The 19,471-nt window shown below is 36.7% G+C and overlaps 1 pseudogene; it reads right to left on the bottom strand.

The window, feature by feature from the left end:
• Nucleotides 1-2,539: 2,539 nt before the first annotated feature.
• On the bottom strand, nucleotides 2,540-18,188 carry LOC131423124 (RNA-binding motif protein, X-linked 2-like; annotated as a pseudogene).
• Between the last annotated feature and the right edge of the window lie 1,283 nt (nucleotides 18,189-19,471).

Consider the following 19,471-nt stretch of genomic DNA (forward strand, 5'->3'; position numbering starts at 1 on the left):
CTCCAAACCTGTTTATATGCTTTAGCCTGGAATGTCTTTTCCTCCATCAAACCTCATAATGTATATCCTTCCTTCCTTCCAGGTCCAATTCAAATGTCACTTCCTCAATGAATATGACTTCCCTCCACCTCCTGAAACCAGAAGTCTATACTCTTTTCTCAGAATTCCCACAACCCTTTGTACGGTACCTGCTCTAAAATCCAAGATTCTGCCTCTTCCTATTAATATCTTCCTAGTTCTCATGGGAATAATAATTGATGGATGAATGAATGAATGGAGATCCCATGGTTCTTCTAAATAGGCACTTTACTAAGGCCTTTCTAATGTCAAGCCCTTATAACAGATTAAAATGTACCACACTTCTCTTTTTGAACTTAAGCTATATATTCAATTGAGTGAAGAAAAACCATACACGAGAAGTAGCTAATATAGCCTACAAAAAATTCCACTATGGAATTTTCCTAATAAAGCTTAAAAGCAAGCCTCAAAATGATCAACCATATACTCTAGAAAATTAAATGCCTACTTGAACAAAATCCAACATTCTATTAACAAAGACCCTAAAATCCAGACACTCAACAATGTAAACTCAGTAATGTCCATCATCCAATAAAAAATTACTAGATACGTAAAGAAGAAAAGAAGAAAAATCAGTAAAAAGGCACAAAATGAAAAAAAAAAACATGGAGGCCAGCCCTGTGGCTTAGCAGTCAAGTGCACATGCTCCGCTACCGGTGGCCCGGGTTCGGATCCCAGGCGTGCATCGATGCACCGCTTCTCCGGCCATGCTGAGGCCACGTCCCACATACAGCAACTAGAGGGATGTGCAACTATGACATACAACTATCTACTGGGGCTTTGGGGAAAAAAAAGGAGGAGGATTGGCAATAGATGTTAGCTCAGAGCCAGTCTTCCTCAGCAAAAAGAGGATTAGCATGGATGTTAGCTCAGGGCTGATCTTCCTCACAAAAAAAAAAAAAAAGATGGAATTACCAAAGACTATAAAGCCGTGATTCAAAATATATAGAAGGATTTAAAGTAAAATGTACACATAATAAAGAAATAAATAGAGACTCTCAACAGAGAAATGGAAACTATTCTATAGGATAGGTTTAGCAGATTAGACAGTGGTAGAGAAAAGATCAGTAAACTTAAAAGAAGGTCACTAGAAACTATACAAACAGAAGCACTAGAATTGTTAGAACTATCAGACTGAATTTTTAAAAAAACTATGATTAATATGTTAGAGGATTAGTGTAAAAGGCAGAAAACATGAACAAACAGATGGGGAATTTCAGCAGAAAAATGGAAATGATAAGAAAGAGCTGAAAGAAATGCCTGAAATAAAAATTAGTCATGAAGAATGACTTTGAGAGACTCACCAGTAGATTTGACAGAGTCAAAAAAAGAATTAATCAATCTGATGATAAGTCAATAGAAATTATCCAAGCTAAAACACAAAGATAAAAAAGAGTGAAAAAGAAAAATAAAACAGAATAGAGCATCAAAAAGCAGTAGAAAAATATCAATCGAACATAAGCATAGCTAGAATCCCGGAAGGAGAACACAGAGAAAAAGGGGCAGGAGAAAAAAAAAAAAAATCTACACCTGGGCATATCAAATTCAAATGGCTGACCATTAAAGACAAAAAGAAAATACTGAAGACAGTCAGAGGAAAAAAGACAAGTTATATACAAAGAAACAAAAGTAAGAATTAGAGCAGAAGTTTTGACCGAAACTATGCAAGCCAGACTACAGAGTGACAGAAAGAAAATAACTACGAAGCCATAAAAATACATTCATCAAAAATAACTTTCAAAAATAAAGGATAAATATTTTTTCAGGTTAAACAAAACTGAGAGAATTCATTACCAACAGGTTTGCAATACAAGAAATGTTAAAGGAAGTTCCTCAGGAAGAAGGAATACGACACAAGACAAAAACCTGGATCTACAGAAAAAAATGAAGATTGCTGGATATGGTTAGAATAAAAGTAAATATAAAAGATATTCTTTTCTTAATCACAGTAAAAAGGATAACTGATTGTCTAAAGCAAGAGTTGTCAAACTTTTTCTTTAAAGGATCAGGTAGTAAATATCTTCAGCTTTGTGGGCCAGAAGTTCTCTGTTGCAATTACTCAACTACACCCTTGTAGCATGAAAGCTGCCATAAATTATACATAAATGAATGAGCATGACTGGTTTGGGCCTAAGGGTTGTATTTTTCTAAGGCCTGAAAAATGTATGGCAACAATAGCAAAAAAATTGAGAGAGATGAACTAGAAGTATACTGTTGTAAGTTTCTGACATTGTATATGAAGTGGTATAATATTACTTAAAGGTTAACTGCAATTAATCAAAGATGTATATTGTAAACCCTAGAGAAACACTAAAAATAATTTAATAAGATGTATAAATAATAAGCCAATAGTGAAGTTAAAATGGAATCATAATAAATAATTCAAAAGCAGGCAGAAAAAGGAAAAGGGGAAGAGAAAAACAAGTGGAACATATAGAAACCAACCAGCAAGTTCGGCAGATTTTAATCAAACCACATAAATAGTTACATTACGGATAAATGATCTAAACATACTGATTAAAATACAGAGATGATCAAATTGAATAATAAAGCAAGATCCAAATACATGCTGTCTCCAAGAAACCCACTTTACATATAAAGACATAGGAGGTTAAAAGAAAAAGAATTGGGAAAGCACACTATGCAAACACAAATCAAAAGAAAACTGGAGAGGTTATATTAATATCAAAGTAGTCTTCAGAAGAAGGAATATTACCTGGGATGAAGGGGTAAATTACACAATGATAAAGGGTTACATTCAGTAAGACATAAAAATCCTAAATGTGTACACACTTAGCAACAGAGCTTCAAAATACATGAAGTAAAAATTTATAGAAATAAAGGAAAAAATATACAAATCCACAACTATCGATGGAAATTTCAACACAACTCTTTCAGTAATTAATAGAACAAGTAGACAGGAAATCACTAAGGATCTAGAAGACCTCAATAACAATATCAACTGATTTAACACAACAGCAGCAGATTAAACATTCTTTTCAAGTGGACATGGAACATTCAGCATGATAGAACATAATCTGCACCATAAAACAAACTTCAACCAATTGAAAATCACCAATACCACACAAAGTGTCTTCTCCAATCATAACAAAATTAAATTAGACATCAATAACAGAAAGATATCTATAGAACTCCCAAATATCTGGAGATTAAACCAGATACTTCTTAACATCCCATGGGTCAACCAGCAAGTTGAAAGGAAAATTACAATGTTTTGAATTGAATGAAAATAAAAACACAATATATCCAAATGTACAGGAATGTACTAAAGCAATGCTTGGAGGGAAATGTATAGTGCAAAATGCTTACATTAGAACAAAACGGGGCTGGCCCCGTGGCTTAGCTGTTAGGCGCGCGCGCTATGCTGCTGGCGGCCAGGGTTCGGATCCCGGGTGCGCACCGAGGCGCCGCTTCTCCGGCCACGCTGGGGCCGCATCCCACGTACAGCAACTGGAGGGATGTGCAGCTGCGACGGTGCAACTATCTGCTGGGGCTTTGGGGGAAAAATAAATAAATAAAATTATAAAAAATAAAAAGAACAAAATGAAGTTTTAAATGAATCATCTAAGAACAATAACCCTAATACCTGTTCTCTCTTCCTTTCCATCAGAGTGAATTATCTTAAGGAAGATACATACGTCCAACAGAGAGATTTTCCAAACAAATGCATGTGCATTTTGAAGCTAGACATTATAATCAATTAAGATGCATTTCTAGAACATCTGGTCACTAGCCAGGCATCCAATTTAGAAAATGTCCCTTTAAGCATTAAATGCAACTGTTTTCAGTAACATTTTGCCTCCTTCTTCCTTTGAAAGCAAAAATATCTGCTTCAAAACTATAGTTATGTATTCAAAAAAAGTTTACTTTATTGTTTACTACTTATTATTCTTACAGATGAAGATGGAAACATACAAAACACACAGTAGGAAAAAATAATTAATATTGTATATCATAAAATGATAAAGATATGGTCATAAATAATGTGTCTTGAACTTAGGGTGACCAACCATCACCAAATGGCCAAGATTAAAGGGATTCCGGAAACATGGGATTTTCAATACTAAAACTGGGTAAGTCCTAGGGGAACCAAGACAAGTTGGCAAACCTGCTTGAACTATACTCAAGATATGTTTATTTTTAAGACATCTAAAAGAATAATCGAATTAGGCATATATCTCTAATGAACCTTAGAGATCTATTTTAACAATTTTAGAAATAAAATTATCAAATCCCTCAAAATAAAGTAATTCAATGTTTGTCTTAAAACTCATGCTAAATTGATTTTTTGCTTATTTTCATGGCATCTAACAATGTGTTTGTGGATAAATCCACAGGTATGCCTTATGGCCTCAGCCCTGGGCCCACTGATCCTTCCTAGACTGGCTCTGTGCATTTTCCATCTTTTCAGTTTGATCTCTTTTTTGTTTTTCATAGCTACCACCACTTCCTCTATTTCGTGGCATTACTATCCAAGATTATTGGCTGAAATATACTTGGAATCTCCAGTTCTGCTTGCCTTTATCTACCTAAACATGCTACAAAGTAACTGAGGCTACACCAGCTACTGACTGGCCTTTCCTTTTTTCTCCTTTTTAGATGGTGTAGTCAGTGCAGTAGTTCTCAATGGGTGCGTGAGTGCCTGTGTGGCAGTGTGTAACAGTGTATGGGGTGGGCTTTGGGGGGGGTACCACAACCACCAAAAGGCCTTCTGCAAATGACAGAGACTCCCACCCCCAAAGACTCTAGTTTGATCCCCGGAAAACTGAGGTAGGAAGTAGCACAGAAAAGTTTGAAAACGTCTCATGGTTGATTCTGATATATCTATCCCTAACTCCCCAAGCTCTACCCATATACACACGCATGCCAGCACACACATACACACACATGCACACCACTGGAATCCTGATACAAACCAACTATTTCATTCCTGCTAGTGGGTTCTTCAAACTTTCTTCCTTCCTATCCTGCCTCCCTCCCATCCACTGCCTACAAACGCACACACACACACACACACATCGGTACCATGAAGGCATTTCTCTTTGGGCAGAAAAACAACAGTGATAGCAGACAATTCAAATGATGGTGGGTTCATCTTAGAAGAACTCTACCATCCAAGTGCCCCCTTGCACCTAACATAGCTCTGAAGAGAGATTATGCCACGTTAAGCCTATTATTAACTCACAATAATCCTAAAAGAGAATTACGGTTACCAGCATCACTTTATAGAAGGGAAAAGTGAGTTATGGAGACAGAAAGTAGAATAGTGGTTACCAGAAGCTGAGGGGAGGGGACAGTGAGAAGCAATTATTTAATGGGTACAGAGTTTCAGTTTGGGATAATGAAAAAGTTCTGCAATTGGATAGTGGTGATGGTTGCACAATGTGAATGTATTAATGCCACTGAACTGTATACTTTAAGTGGTTAAAAGAATAATACTATTGAATGCAAACAATTATTTCAAATCTTAGTTTGGTATTATATTTTTCAAAGCAGAACATACGCACTATTAAAAATATCCTCTAACTTGGGGGCCGCCCAGGTGGCAAGTGGTTAAGTTCACACACTCCGCTTCGGTAGCCTGGGGTTCGCAGGTTCAGATCTCAGGCACGGACTTACGCATTGCTTATCAACCCATGGTGTGGCAGGTAGAGGTATACTTCCTCTATAAAGTAGAGGAAGATGGGCATGGATGTTAACCCAGGGCCAATCTTCCTCAGCAAAAAGAGGAGGATTGGCAACAGATGTTAGCTCAGGGCTAATCTTCCTCACAAAAAATAAAATAAAACAAAAAATATCCTGTACCTTAAAAACATTCTACAATTCAATTCTACCCACCACAAACATTTATTCCCAGGCAATCTGAAAAACATAGTATGCCTAATGGTCAACAGGACTGACCTGGTAGTCAGACTATCTAGATTGAATCTTCATTTCAGTGCTTTCCAGCTGTGAAGATGGACAAGCTTTCTAATTTCTCAGTATCTCATTTTCCCTTCTATAAAGTGATGCTGATAACAGTAATTACCTCTTAGGATTATTGTGAGTTAATACATGAATTAATAGATATAAAACACTTTGAACAGTTCCTGGCACATAGCAAACATTCAATAAATGTTGGCCAATATGTTTTGTAGTGGTGTAACAAAAAGTTAAGCTTTGTAACTATATAAAACATTTATATGCTGATAAAGTAAGGATGTTATTTTTAAAATAACATACAAGAAAAAATGTTGACAACCAGCAAAAAGAATACGCTAAAGAATTTGCAAAAGAATTTTTTAAATAAAGCTATTCCAGTTGTGTATGTTTCAAGTTTTATAGGTGATTTATTTTTCCTTTGTACAATGATTCTACAACTTAGGAATACTGTTTATGTATGTATGTCCTCTGAGCGACAGACTATGCAGGATAACAAATAGCCTTTGCCACTTTTCATTTGCATACTATTAATGGGCAACAACTTTAATTGTTATTTATGTTTAAAATTTAATGAAAATATGAATAATTTTAAATTTTTTCTGTTTATACAATAAAGGAATATTAAACTTGCAATGTTGTCTAGCCTCAGTCTCTAGAAGTATATCAAATGGAATCTATCACAGAAAATATTTATTAAAAATGTGAATGAACATGAATAATAAATATCAGGAGTAGCCATTACCTATTGAAACCATCACTTATCACAAAGAAGGAAATATTGTCACTATTTCTCTTTTCATAAATCTTATTCAGGGGTCCAGCCTTCCCATGAACTGACACGAGTTGTTTACTATCTAGACCAAAATTTTCTCCAACTGTTGACAAGCCAATCACAAGGGTACACAGCAGGGCATGAGACAATTTCTTCCACTAATCTTTTACGCAATTTCTCCTACATATCTTGGCAGGAAGCCTGTAACAGTTTGAACAGAGTTGTGCACAATATGTGCAGCGCAGCCAAAACTCATTAAGTGCCTTTGTCTCATGCATCTTGTGAAACACAATATTGCACCCCTGATGAGCAATGCCTCTAAATGTTATGTTAACATTAAGATCACCAGAAACCATTAATTTACTAGTCAAAGTACATCTCTCAGCAGCATTTAGGCAATGTTCTAGGGAATGATCTGCCTATCACCAAATATAAATGAAATTTTAATGACTGTTTTCCAGGTACTTCAGATACAGGCTAAGAAAGTGTTCTAGAGTGTACTTAATGACTAACTGATTGCAAGATGAGACTTTAAACTTTAATTTAAATGTAACACATTTTATACATTTTTCCAGGTATGAACAGGGTCTTCATAGCACTCTGGCTTTATTAAAAGACCACTTTCTTTCAGAAAATTAAGGAAAGTCTTCCATTTTCAGCTCAAGCTTCTATTTATTTATGTCTATAGCCAGGTCCACCTTTTACTTTGCCTTCAGTGCAATCATTCCCCATCTGTATTTCCCCATGTTCAAGTCTACTCCCAGAATGTCTTTATTATCCCAAATTAAGCCTGCTATCAGCCATTTCTCTCTCTTTCCAACTCCTCTTGAAAATGCAACCCATCGAGGAATTATCTCTGATTAGCAAGAAGGCAAAATGAACTCCTTTAACCCCCTTTGTTAAACATTCTCAACTGATCCTTAGCATCACAAAATGCAGTTCTCTCTTTCCTGTTCCACAAATAAATATATTCAATATTTAAACTTACATTTTAAAATTACACTTGATTTTTCCTGTCCTAAATTATAAACCAAAAGCTACCAGGTTCTTTGCTTGACGGCATAGAATCTAGATTATCACCATATACCAAGAGGCATTCAACAAGTAAAGTGTAAACCATTATCTACAAAATTTGATAAACATAAATAATCAACCTAGTTAAACGAAATACTAAAAAGTTATATTCCTCAACATCAGTGATTTCTTCAACTCAATGATCTAACTTCCTTATTGTCTGTCTTTACCTGAGACACATGCCTGATTGAAAAGTGAGCAATCCTTTATCGTTCAATGACAAAATCAAATAAACTACATGACAATCTGAGCAGTAAGGCAAAAATTGATCTTTAAAGCTGACAAAAAAAAAAAATCAACAAAAAATAGATCAATTTAGTCAATAACTGTGGACAAGGCCATCACATGCAGGTCAAAATTCAACTGCATTCGATCTAACGATCATGAGGTCACTTTTTCCTTTTACCATTTGCTAAATTCTATTCACCCAGGCTCCCTTGACTCAATTTTTAAAAATATTTTAAGGCAATGACAATGATAATATAGCATTTATTGATTTGTAAAATAATTCTGATTCAGAAAATAGTTATAACATGACACATTTTTATTGGCTTTGTTTCTTATAGACAGTGGACTAAGACATGAAAGCATATTTTACAAGCGTAAAATCCTCATATTTTGAGCCCCACCACAAAAGAAAATACAGCCTCCTGATTTGCTGATGGACAGTATTAAAGGAGAAGGCAAATAAAATGATTTGCACAAGCAGCTGAGCTCATCATTCAATAGAATCCATAAGAATGATAGGTCATGTGCCACAATGGTTATCTTTGGAGAGCTGAACATGGCAATATTATAAGATCAGCCTTATTCAGATTTTGTGACTGATGATTCAGAAAGAGGCCAGAAACAAATGAAGGCTTGCAACAACTTCTCAAAAGTTAGGTGCTCTGGGAATTTTCTATCAACTGCAACTTTTTTTACTAAAAAGATGTTTTCAAGGCCCCAATAAAGAAGGGTTAAAAAAATACGGAAGTTCAAATGAATGCTTGCCCCTAAAAAACAAAGTTAGATAAAACAATCAAATAAAAACCTGGAGAAAAGACATCACAGCATGAAGCTAAAACATGATGACTGAAGGTTGATTCTGAAGCCAGGCTGCCTGGGGTCAAATTCTAGCTCTAGCACTTTCTAGCCGAGTGATTAGGGGAAGTTTCTTAACTAGTCTTGCCTCCTTTCTCTCAAGAGGCAAATAGGGATAATAATAGTACCTACCTCAAAGGCTTCTGTGTTAATATAGGTACAGCTCTTGGAACAGTGCTGGGCACACAGGAAGTACTATATGTGTGATGATGATGATCATGATGACCCATAAGCTTTCATGTGACTAGTGCATTTTCTACAAGTATCACCAGATTAGTTGAGGTTCTCATGGCTTAAGCCAAAAGAGATAAGTAGCTGCTTATTTCCCATATTCCTCATGGGATGAGACCTATTCCAGTGAAGCATTCCTTTTAGAGGAGCAGTTGAAAGCCCCCACCATGATGAGTCCTCCAAGGGTGAATAATGAATGGTCTTCAACTGCAAATTGAAGTTAAAAAAAGAAATTTAAAAATATTTAAAGTACTATGATTATAAGTTTGAAAAGTAAAATAACTGCAAAAGATGAGGATGGCATTTTCTAATATGGCAATTACTGTCTGAAATGAGAGTCAATTAAAGGTCACAGGAACCTATAAAAGGCTATGAGTATTCTACTACATATTACTAATTTGGGTAAATAGCGATGGCAGTATTTGTATGCATATTGTGCAAAGAGAACATATTGCAAATATATTTCTATAGCTATGTTACACATTTTACTGCTGCGTGTCTAATGAACAAGGGAGTTCCAGTCTTTATTATTAGCATTTGCTTTACAAAGGAATTGTCAATAGACGAAAGGGGAGATCCCAGAAGTTATCCACTCTACTAATCAGCTCATTTGCTGCTAACACATGGATTAAAAAATTGCCCAACATGGAATCAGAAGCCTGTATTACAGTGTTTTAAACACTCTAGACATGGGATATAAAATGGTCAACTGGCAGTATCCTGGCAACAAATGTATTTTGAACAAGAAAAGATTTCAAAACCATTTTTGCTATGTCATAATGTTTCAAGCACTTTGCCCAAATACTCCCACCATGTAAGTACACTCCCACTGGGATGGACTGGTCAAGGATATTTGAAAACAGTTGTATCATTTTAAGTAACACATTCCTGTTGGTCCTGAATCTTACAAGGTTTGCTTTCAAACATCTTTGACAACAGGTGTTAATAAGGTAGTTATTCTCACAATTGGCTACTATTTATATATACTTAACACTAAGTATTAGAGAATACAGTGATGACATATAGAACATACTATCATTATTACTAATTTTCAATTCTTTTCTGGAGGGTCTATTGCCATTAGGGAATATTACAGTAGTTGGGAAAAATCACAATACCCTCCAGCACCACTTCTGCTGCAGCCTTCTAGAAATGCCAAATGCTGCAAGCCTCCTGGGGATGGAAACAGTTTTGCAACACGGATGAGTGCTTCATTTGGGGCCTTTGCACTTAGTCCCCAACAGAACCACTGATTATTTCTGAGGCTATTCTATTTTGAAATGATTTCTCTGACTAAAATTTATGTTGAAAAAATCACAAAGACCAAAAAAAAAATGTCATCTGTTCCCATAACACACTATTTAATAGCATTTTCTCCAAAGGACTGGCCAAGTATTTTTCCTTATGGAACATTCTTCTTACGGAAAACTATTTTAGATACGTAGAGGCATTGTTTTACAAATGAATTATGACTGGATTTCTGTGAAGATGTTAAGTTATCTATATGAGGATGACTGTTCCAGATTTTGCAGGGATTCTGGAATCTTACTTTGAAGAAAAATTCAACAGAAGAGGACATTATGGCCAGGATCACTCTGGCTAAATGGAAAACTGAAGCAATTTGCTCCTACAGACAGACTTTAAAAGAAACACCTTTAGTCAATTCTCCAGATTACTTACATAAAAATGATGTTTGGAGTTTGATTCAACTAGAAAACCTTCACCTTTTCTTCAGTTATTTGATTATATAGACTTGACCTTAGACAACACAGCAGAAATACAGACTTCAGGTAGACGAAACCAAATTAACACATGAACATCTAGTGTTTCCAATTCTAACAATTTCTTGGGCAACTAGATTTTATTTCACTTTCTTTGTTGATAAGAAAAATAATGATTAGTGATATATTTAAAAAATAACTAAAATCACATATCTGACAGTTTAAGATAAAGCTTATGCTACCTAAGTTCAAATTTTACTGCTTTTTTAATAATTTGTAAATCATGTTGACACTTTTAAGAAAACTGTCCATATTATCTAAGTCCAAATTTTACTGCTTTATTATTTCCATTATGTATTTTGGAAACGGAAATCTTTTGACCTTACAATAACCAAGTAATAAAATAAAGTAGTAAAAGAAATTGAAAAGCCATGCATCTCTTTATTTCAGACCCTTAAGATGAAAGTCAGAAAAAAAAACTGATGACTTCCATTCACAACCAATAGAAAAGGAAGAAAATTCCCCTTTACCCTGAAAGCGCAATGCTAGATCATTATGAATAAAAATGGATAAGCTCTGGTTGATCAATATAATGGGTAGTTACTGTTGTGCTGATATTTTTAATGGCTTAACCTAGATGGCACTACCTTTCTTTACCTGTTTTATGTGAGAAATTACTTGGCTATTTACTAAACTTATTTCCCCAAAGAGTGCTTATTATTCTGGGAACACTACATTACACTGTATCATAAAGAAAAACAGGAAAAGATAATGCCCTCCACCTTTGAAATCTCAATAACATGTTAATGTTAACAATAATCTGCTCTTTCTTATTATCAGTGGTAACGCAAATATTGAAAACATTTGTTTGACAGAAATCCAACAAGAAGCTGAAGTAACATGCCAGAAATGTGTCAAAAACATTGTGGAAAGAAAACTACAATAAAAAATGTGGGAACCCTTTACACAATAAATTCCTAGCATTTTAAAGAAGGCTTTATTACTAGCACTCACACGATCTTTCAACAATTACCATGGTGTCTGCTAATCAACACTTAGTAACTAAAATTGCTAGGGACAAAAACAATGCCCATTCCTATGAAAATATTAAGTTAAGGAGTTTAAAAGTATAAGAACTTTATTCTTTTTTTCTTACATCAAAGTTTTTCGTTGTTTATTTTTTTATTGAGGTAACTGATTTATAACATTATATAAATTTCAGCTGTACATCACTATATTTTGATTTCTGTGTAGACTATATCATGTTCACCACCCATACACATGTGCCCTATCACCCCTTTTGCCCTCCTTCCTCTCTTCTTCTCCTCTGGCAACGGACAAATGGACAAAGAAGATGTGGTATATATATACAATGGAATACTACTCAGCCATAAAAAAGATGAAATCTTGCCATTTGCAACAACATGGATGGACTTTGAGAATATTATGCTAAGCGAAATAAGTCAGATGGAGAAAGTCAAATACCGTATGATCTCATTCACAAGTGGAAGATAAAAATAAGACCTTTTCCTTAATATTACTTATTACATATTATATGAAATAGAAATACTAATAAAAAATGAAATAGAATACTAATCCTGAGAAGTAACCACTTAAAATATAAAAATACCACATCCAAATCTACTTCTGCTCTGTGCTCTTATTGCTCCGACTTGGCTCCCTGTACAAGTCCAATCCATGTCCAAGCTTGTTTAAACATATCAAACTTCTCGTGGTTTAAATATGAAATGGTACTGTGAAACTTATCCTGTTATTCAAGTTTTTCATACTAGAGAACCTGGCTTCAAGCAGACCCAAAGCCCTGCCCTGTCAGAGGAGGATTCTGCAGGCCTCCCCTCTTCTAAATCCACCTCACTGGAGTGAACAAGCCACTAAAGAAAGCTTGCATCCCTGAAATATTGCTTAGCCTTTGTATTGGACTATAGGGCATTATCAATATCTATTCAGAGATGCAGTCCACCTGTATTTCACCTGTATTGGTTTCCATTATTACATCTATTATATGCTGTTCTTTTCAAACTTATTTATGTAAGGGAAAATCGGAAGTCCTCACCCACTAAGCAGACCAAACTCCTAAGCTCAACATATTTTCATCTTCTAGGTATTCATGGTCAAAGACTGACCTTCAATGAAAGAGTAAAAGGATCAAATGAGGGAAAGCAACAAAAAATATATTGCAGTTCAATATAGGTTTTAGTTTAGAAAGTCAAGGAGATTGTCACTTAAGAGAGAACTTCTGCCTCACAACAAATCAAAGTGTATTTTCTCTGACTAGTTCCTTAACTGAAGTGAAAACATAATTTGGATCATTTCTTGAACATACTAAAGCAACCAGTAAATTGAGTCAATCAGCCATGAAGAGTAAAACAAGCGTTAATGTAATTGATATTAATCAAATCCACTGCAATTATGTAAATGTAGCTTTGAATTCTATGTGTCATTTTATATGCTACTGGTGCTTTGAGAGAACCTATGAATTTCTAAACCCAAAGGCTCTAAGAATGCCTGAAAGGTGTTGACACCGCCATCAGCTGTGTTCCCAGCTGACTTAGGTACTACAGGCTTAAAGCTACTCTTGCCACGTCTCACAAATAAAGCTGTGGTTGACTCCATCCTAGTCCTGTGGTTAAGCACAATTAGATAAACAAGCATAATTTATCCCTCACATTACATTAACAGCTGACGAACTGAGGTTCTTTATTTGCATACAGGGGCACGAGAGGAAAGAAAGCACTGAATTGTCCTTCACTATGCAGCCCTGAAATCTATTTTTGTAGATGAGCCCTATTGAGATGCCTTTTGGATAAGGGCTCAAATTCTTAAACCAAAAATGCAGTAGTCTATGGCAAAGAGAGAGTTTGACTGTGCATGAGACAAAATAAAAACCTCTGGGGGCTAAGGAAATGCTTTAAAACTAGAATAAGAAAATTGTGTATCTGTCACATATTATAAAAACATAACTTCAGAATCATCCATCTCTGTTTTTGGTTTTGAAATTTTAAGTTTGAGTCAAAAACTATTGCTCAGTCATATCTCTCTCTCTGCCTATTGCAGAGATATATCTCATGTGATGTAACAAGATGAAGGCTGTTAAGGCAGCTGCTCAAAATAAAAGGTCTCTAAAAAGCAATAGCTTCAGCTGTATCAAGTCTTCCCTGTGGAGCCATATTCAGACACATGAGCCAAATTCATATCATGTGTCTTCTTCCTCTTGTACAAATGAAAAGCAAAAACACTGGGGGAAAAGACAATAAAATCAACATTAGGCCAGTCAAACCAACTTAAATTATTTAAGCACAAATTATTGAATTTTATGTAATGGAGTCACCCAAAAATATGTATTCGTATAAAGTGACCATCTTTGACAACAGATATCGTTATTTAACTTACGGCCTGTCTTCAATTTAGAATCTATGGCTATTTAATGTCACCCGTTTTAGACAATAGATGGACTCTTCCATACAAACACAAACCATCAAAACTATACCCGGCTTGCTCTTCCAGTCAAGGCAGCTCTGTTGTGAGGTGATCTAGGCAGCCACCAAGGACTCCGTAGATGACGTTTCAAATGATACACTCAATTTCACTCTCACTTCACGGAATCAAGAACAAAATTTAGTTTTCCAAATATTTGATAAAACAAGTATTTTGCTTCCTTCTATTAGAATTTTAAATAAGAAGGTAAACAAGTGTACCAGCTAAGCAAGAATATTATCAAGTCAAAAAATGACTTTTTCTAGGAGTCTCACTAACTCTAGAACCCCCTTTATTTCGAATGGATAACATTTGAGAAAAATGATTAGCCTCAAACCAAATGACTAGTATATCTGGGCATATTCACCGAAGCTATGAAGTTCAGTTCAGAATTCTGTCATTTTATTTCAGTCACCAAATTCTTTACGACTGACTCTATTTCCTAATATCATATGTATAAATGACGATAAATGGCTTGGAAAAACCAAAAAGCCAAAAACACTCATATTCTTTGAGCCAACGATCCAGTGCCAGAGAATTTATCCTACGGAAATTGAAAACAACAGCACCAAAATAAGCATGTGCACAAACATGCTAAATGCATTGCTATTTTAGGGGGAAGACACTTCTACATGTTTGCTAAATTATTCTGTATTCATTATATGGTATATTTTGTAGCTATTAAAAGTAAGGAAAGGCATATTTTCTTATATGTAATAAGCGAAAGACAATAGTTGAAGTTGCTGTTTATGTTTGCCCACCTCTCAGTGCTACCCAGTGTGCTCCCTCAACTTTCTTGAGAACTGCGTGTATTCTGGTCACCACTAATTTCCTAATTGTTAAATTCTGTGCCACTGTCAACCTGTTGTTTTGGTTGACTTCAACACGATGCAAAATGAACTCAACCTTTTCTGTCATCACCCTCCAATTCTCCACTCCCTCCTTACCACATATACTTTGCTCCTCTTCTTGTATTCTCTAGTCAGAAATTTGGGGGTCTTCCCAAATTATCTAAAATTATCTCCTAAGTATGAGTTCTTCTCTATATCCTGCACCAAGCTGATATGCACCCTCAAGATCTCTTCCATAAACTACTGCAATTGCTTCCCTGCTCATCTCTCTACTTCCAGTTCCTTCCCAGCCTAATTCGCCCTCTACCTTCCCACCATGCGCTCTTTCAAAACTATATTTCTTATCCTGTCACTTTCTCTCTAAAATTGTTGACTCTTTCAAATTAAGACAAGCTCAAACAGTCTGTATGGCACACAAGAACTTTCTTGCATCTCTCCTGTTCTCAGCATCCTCACTTCTCCTTGCTATGTGCAATACCCTGTGCTCCCACTTACACTGAACCACTTCCGTCTCCCATAGATTCTGCACATATTGGAATCTCTGCCTGCAATGTCTTTTCTCATCTCATTTGCCCCACTGACTCTCCTGTGTCCCCTTTTACAATTCTACAGCACTCTTCACATACTTCTAAATTAACTGTGTACATGTGCATCTCTTCCACTACATTATGACCTCCTCTGGTCAGGCATTGTGTCATATTCATTTTTGTATCCCCAACTACATTATAGCACCTGATATTCAGTAGAAACTTAAGAAATATTTCTTGAATGAATGAACAAATAAATGGATAAATGAAGAACCTGCAACTATGTAAAATATGCATACATGTGGGCAAAGACTGGAAGTAAATGTGGGAAAAAGAAAAGTTAACTTCTGGAAACTGGATTAAAGGCATTTTTTTCTAATGCTGATTAGCAATACTCTCATTGTTCATAGTACTGGTAACTTCTGTATCTATTAATGAAAAATTAGTAGGTTTTTTTGAGAAAATTTTTAGGCCAAATATATTTTCTGTATAAAGAATGATTGGCCCAGAGTCACAATATGCAAAATCATTCAAGATATTAGAATCTTGGGAAGTTTTTTCCTTATTTAAAATGTATAGGCAATTTCCAAAAGGTTAGCTTAAGGTTTCCATCCTAAGTAGCCACCTTTGCAAGTTCATATATGCAGTTGTGTCTATATGCAGAATATGAAATTGCAAATGGGAATGAAACACTCATCCATCAAACATCAAATACTAACCGAGTCCAGGAAACACTCTGCATTTCCAATTATGCTATATTACTTTACATATCCCAAGCTCCCAGAAGATAGAACAATTACTTGTGAGAAAGAATAAGATATGCTTTCTTTGATTTTATATATACGAAGTAGAGAAGAATAGCAAGAATGTGCTATTAGATACTCTCTTTTTAATCCACCATGACTAGTCACGAATCTCAACTGATAATATTTTCCATAAGAATATTCTGTCCTTTATCATTAGCTAAAGTTACAATAACAACAACAACAAAATAAAACCTTCCATTACTACTGATACGTAAAATCATATAGAAGCAGGAACCTAAATATCTTAAATATATTTTACTGCTTACTAGAAAAACTAAATGATAGCAATAAATTCCCTCTATGCTGGCTGAAATGCTCCCATCTTAGCCTGAGAAGCTTAGCACTATAAAAGACTACAGAGATTATCTAGTTGAATGCTTCTAACATTTTGCACATTCATATTTAAGCAGGATACTATGGATGGGAAGTTACTATATAGTGAACCATATAGGGCACTACTCTTAAAATCTTAGGCATCAAAATCTCGAGGAAAATACAAAAGGAGCCATACAAATCCTGTAACGTAATTTCAACTGTTGTAAGATTTTGAGTAGTTGTAGGAAAAAAAAGGTGTTCAAATCTTAAAGAAATTCTGCCCCAAATACTTTATTTACAGAATTATCAAATTAATAACAAGTTGCAGCCCATAGCATGTTAAATATCACATTTCCTTTCAAAATATGAGGCTCTACAGCCTTGCTCTGGGATTGGTCGCCTGGGGTCACTGGGATTGGAGAATGTATGTGGCTGTACCTTTAGATCGGCTCAAATAGGTCTGGGCTTCAATCTCTGTCCCTGTCTCTGCTCTCCTCCTCTTTCCTCCTCCTGCCTCATAAACGGCTGGGCTCAAAACCTGGATGCTCCTTCCTCAGCCCCCTCTCCAGATCCCTCTACACCCTGCAGGAAGCTGTCCCCTGCAGCAGCTGTCCTGGCCTCGGGGCAGCTGGGTTAGGGCTTCTGGCCCTCTCGAGACTCTAACCTTACCTTGGTTTGTTCACTGGAGCCTGGGGCGTCCTTCTCCATTTCAATCTGGCCTCTGGCTGGCAGGGACGATGGCGGCTCTGCCTGTGCCTCCTCCTCTTTAGTACAGCAGTCTTCTCTTTGGTCTTATTTCTTTTCCGTTTTTCTTGTTCGTGCTGTTCTGAGCGTGCTTCGTCTTCAGCGCCTTCAGAGGAACTGGACGAGGGGGTCTGAGGCCGGCAGCCCTTCTCCCAGAGCTCTCTGGTGGCGGCATCCCGGGCCTCCGCGGGCCGAGGGGGGCGGTAGTGGGACACGTGGTCGACTCGGATAGTTCTTCCCTTGATCTGGATTCCATTAAAATTGTCAACGGCCAAAATTGTACTCCTCTGGTCTTCATAACAGACAAAACAGAATCCTTTAGACTCCCCTGTCTTCCTGTCGCGCACGAGATTAATGTTAACAATCTCCCCGTACTGGGAGAACACACACAGGATGTCTCCTTCGGTCAGTCCGTAAGGAAGCCCTCCCAGGAAGACCCAGGCGCTGGCCTTGTACGCCGAGTGCCAGGACGCCTTGGCTGTCACGGCAGTGGCGGCCTCCCGTTCACTCAGCTCGCTAACCAGCTTCACCTTGGTTAACGGGTTCATCTCCTCGGGCTGGGGCCCACACAACGGCAGCCCCCGGCTGCACAACGCCCACTTCCGGTGGACGCAGGAGGGCGCTGCTTCCGGGGGGGGGGCCTTCAGGGCGAGTGCCCTGCCCCGCCCTCTCCACACACCCTCAGCTGCAGTTTGTTTCAACTTTTGGGGGGCTTTACCATGCAGAAGTGTACTAATGCTCACGAGTTTGAAAGCTCTAATCTATTTTAGTTTCAAAATGAGATGACTAGGTTGAAACAAAGGTTTCTGCTCTGAAATCATGTCTGATCACGGAAGTTGGAACTACCATGTATTTTTCCTTATTATAAATCCTTTTGAGAGCCTACAATGTGCTAGTTTCACTTTGATCAAATTATGAAGAGTAAATATTTGATATGTTACAAGGCGGGAAGGAAGACTGATCTTTACTTAATATGTACTCATTGTTAGCGTTCTCCAGAGAAAGAGAACCAATAAGATGTAGATAGATGATTGATAGGTAGGTAGATAGGTAAGTAGATAGATAGACATATGCCTATCTGTGTATAAAGAGATTTATTATAAGGAATTGGTTCATGTGATTACAGAAGCTGAGAAGTCCCAAGATCTGCAGTTGGCAGGCTGGAGACCCAGGACAGCTGATGTGTAGTTGATCGTGTAGTTCCAGTCTGAGAGCTGGGAGGCTCAAGACCCAAAATCAGCAACGTTTTAGTTCTAGTCAAAGGCCGGAAAAGACTGATGTCCCAGCTCAAAGCAGTCAGGCAGGAGTTTCCTCTTACTCAAGGAAGGGTCAGCCTTTTTGTTCTATTCAGGCCTTCAATTGATTGGATGAGGGCCACTCACACTGAGGAGGACAATCTGCTTTACTCAGTCTACCAATTCAAATGTTACTCCGAAAACACCCTCACAGACACACGCAAAATAATGTTTGACCAAATATCTGTTCACCTCATAGCCTAGTCAAGTTGACACAAAATTAACCATCATATCCATCATGTTTCCAGACTGAATTAGCCCCCAATCCAGTGATAATTGTACTCCCCATTTTCATACTTATTTCATTGATGTAGAGAGTGATCCTTTGCTCTCAAAGACGGCAGTTCTTAGGTTGAATGCAATGCACATTTGTGCATACAGCCGAAAATGGCAATGAGTAACAAATATCTACTAACATATGCAGTGGCTCCAGTGTGTAGCTCTAGTGGCATTTTGCAGAGCTTTAGTTTGATTTGATTTCTTAAAATAAGCCACTTAATTTCTGTGAAACTACTGCTACTTCTGTAACCCACAAG

Source organism: Diceros bicornis, chromosome 27 (assembly GCF_020826845.1).
Source record: "Diceros bicornis minor isolate mBicDic1 chromosome 27, mDicBic1.mat.cur, whole genome shotgun sequence".
In the NCBI taxonomy this organism is placed as follows: Eukaryota; Metazoa; Chordata; class Mammalia; order Perissodactyla; family Rhinocerotidae; genus Diceros; species Diceros bicornis.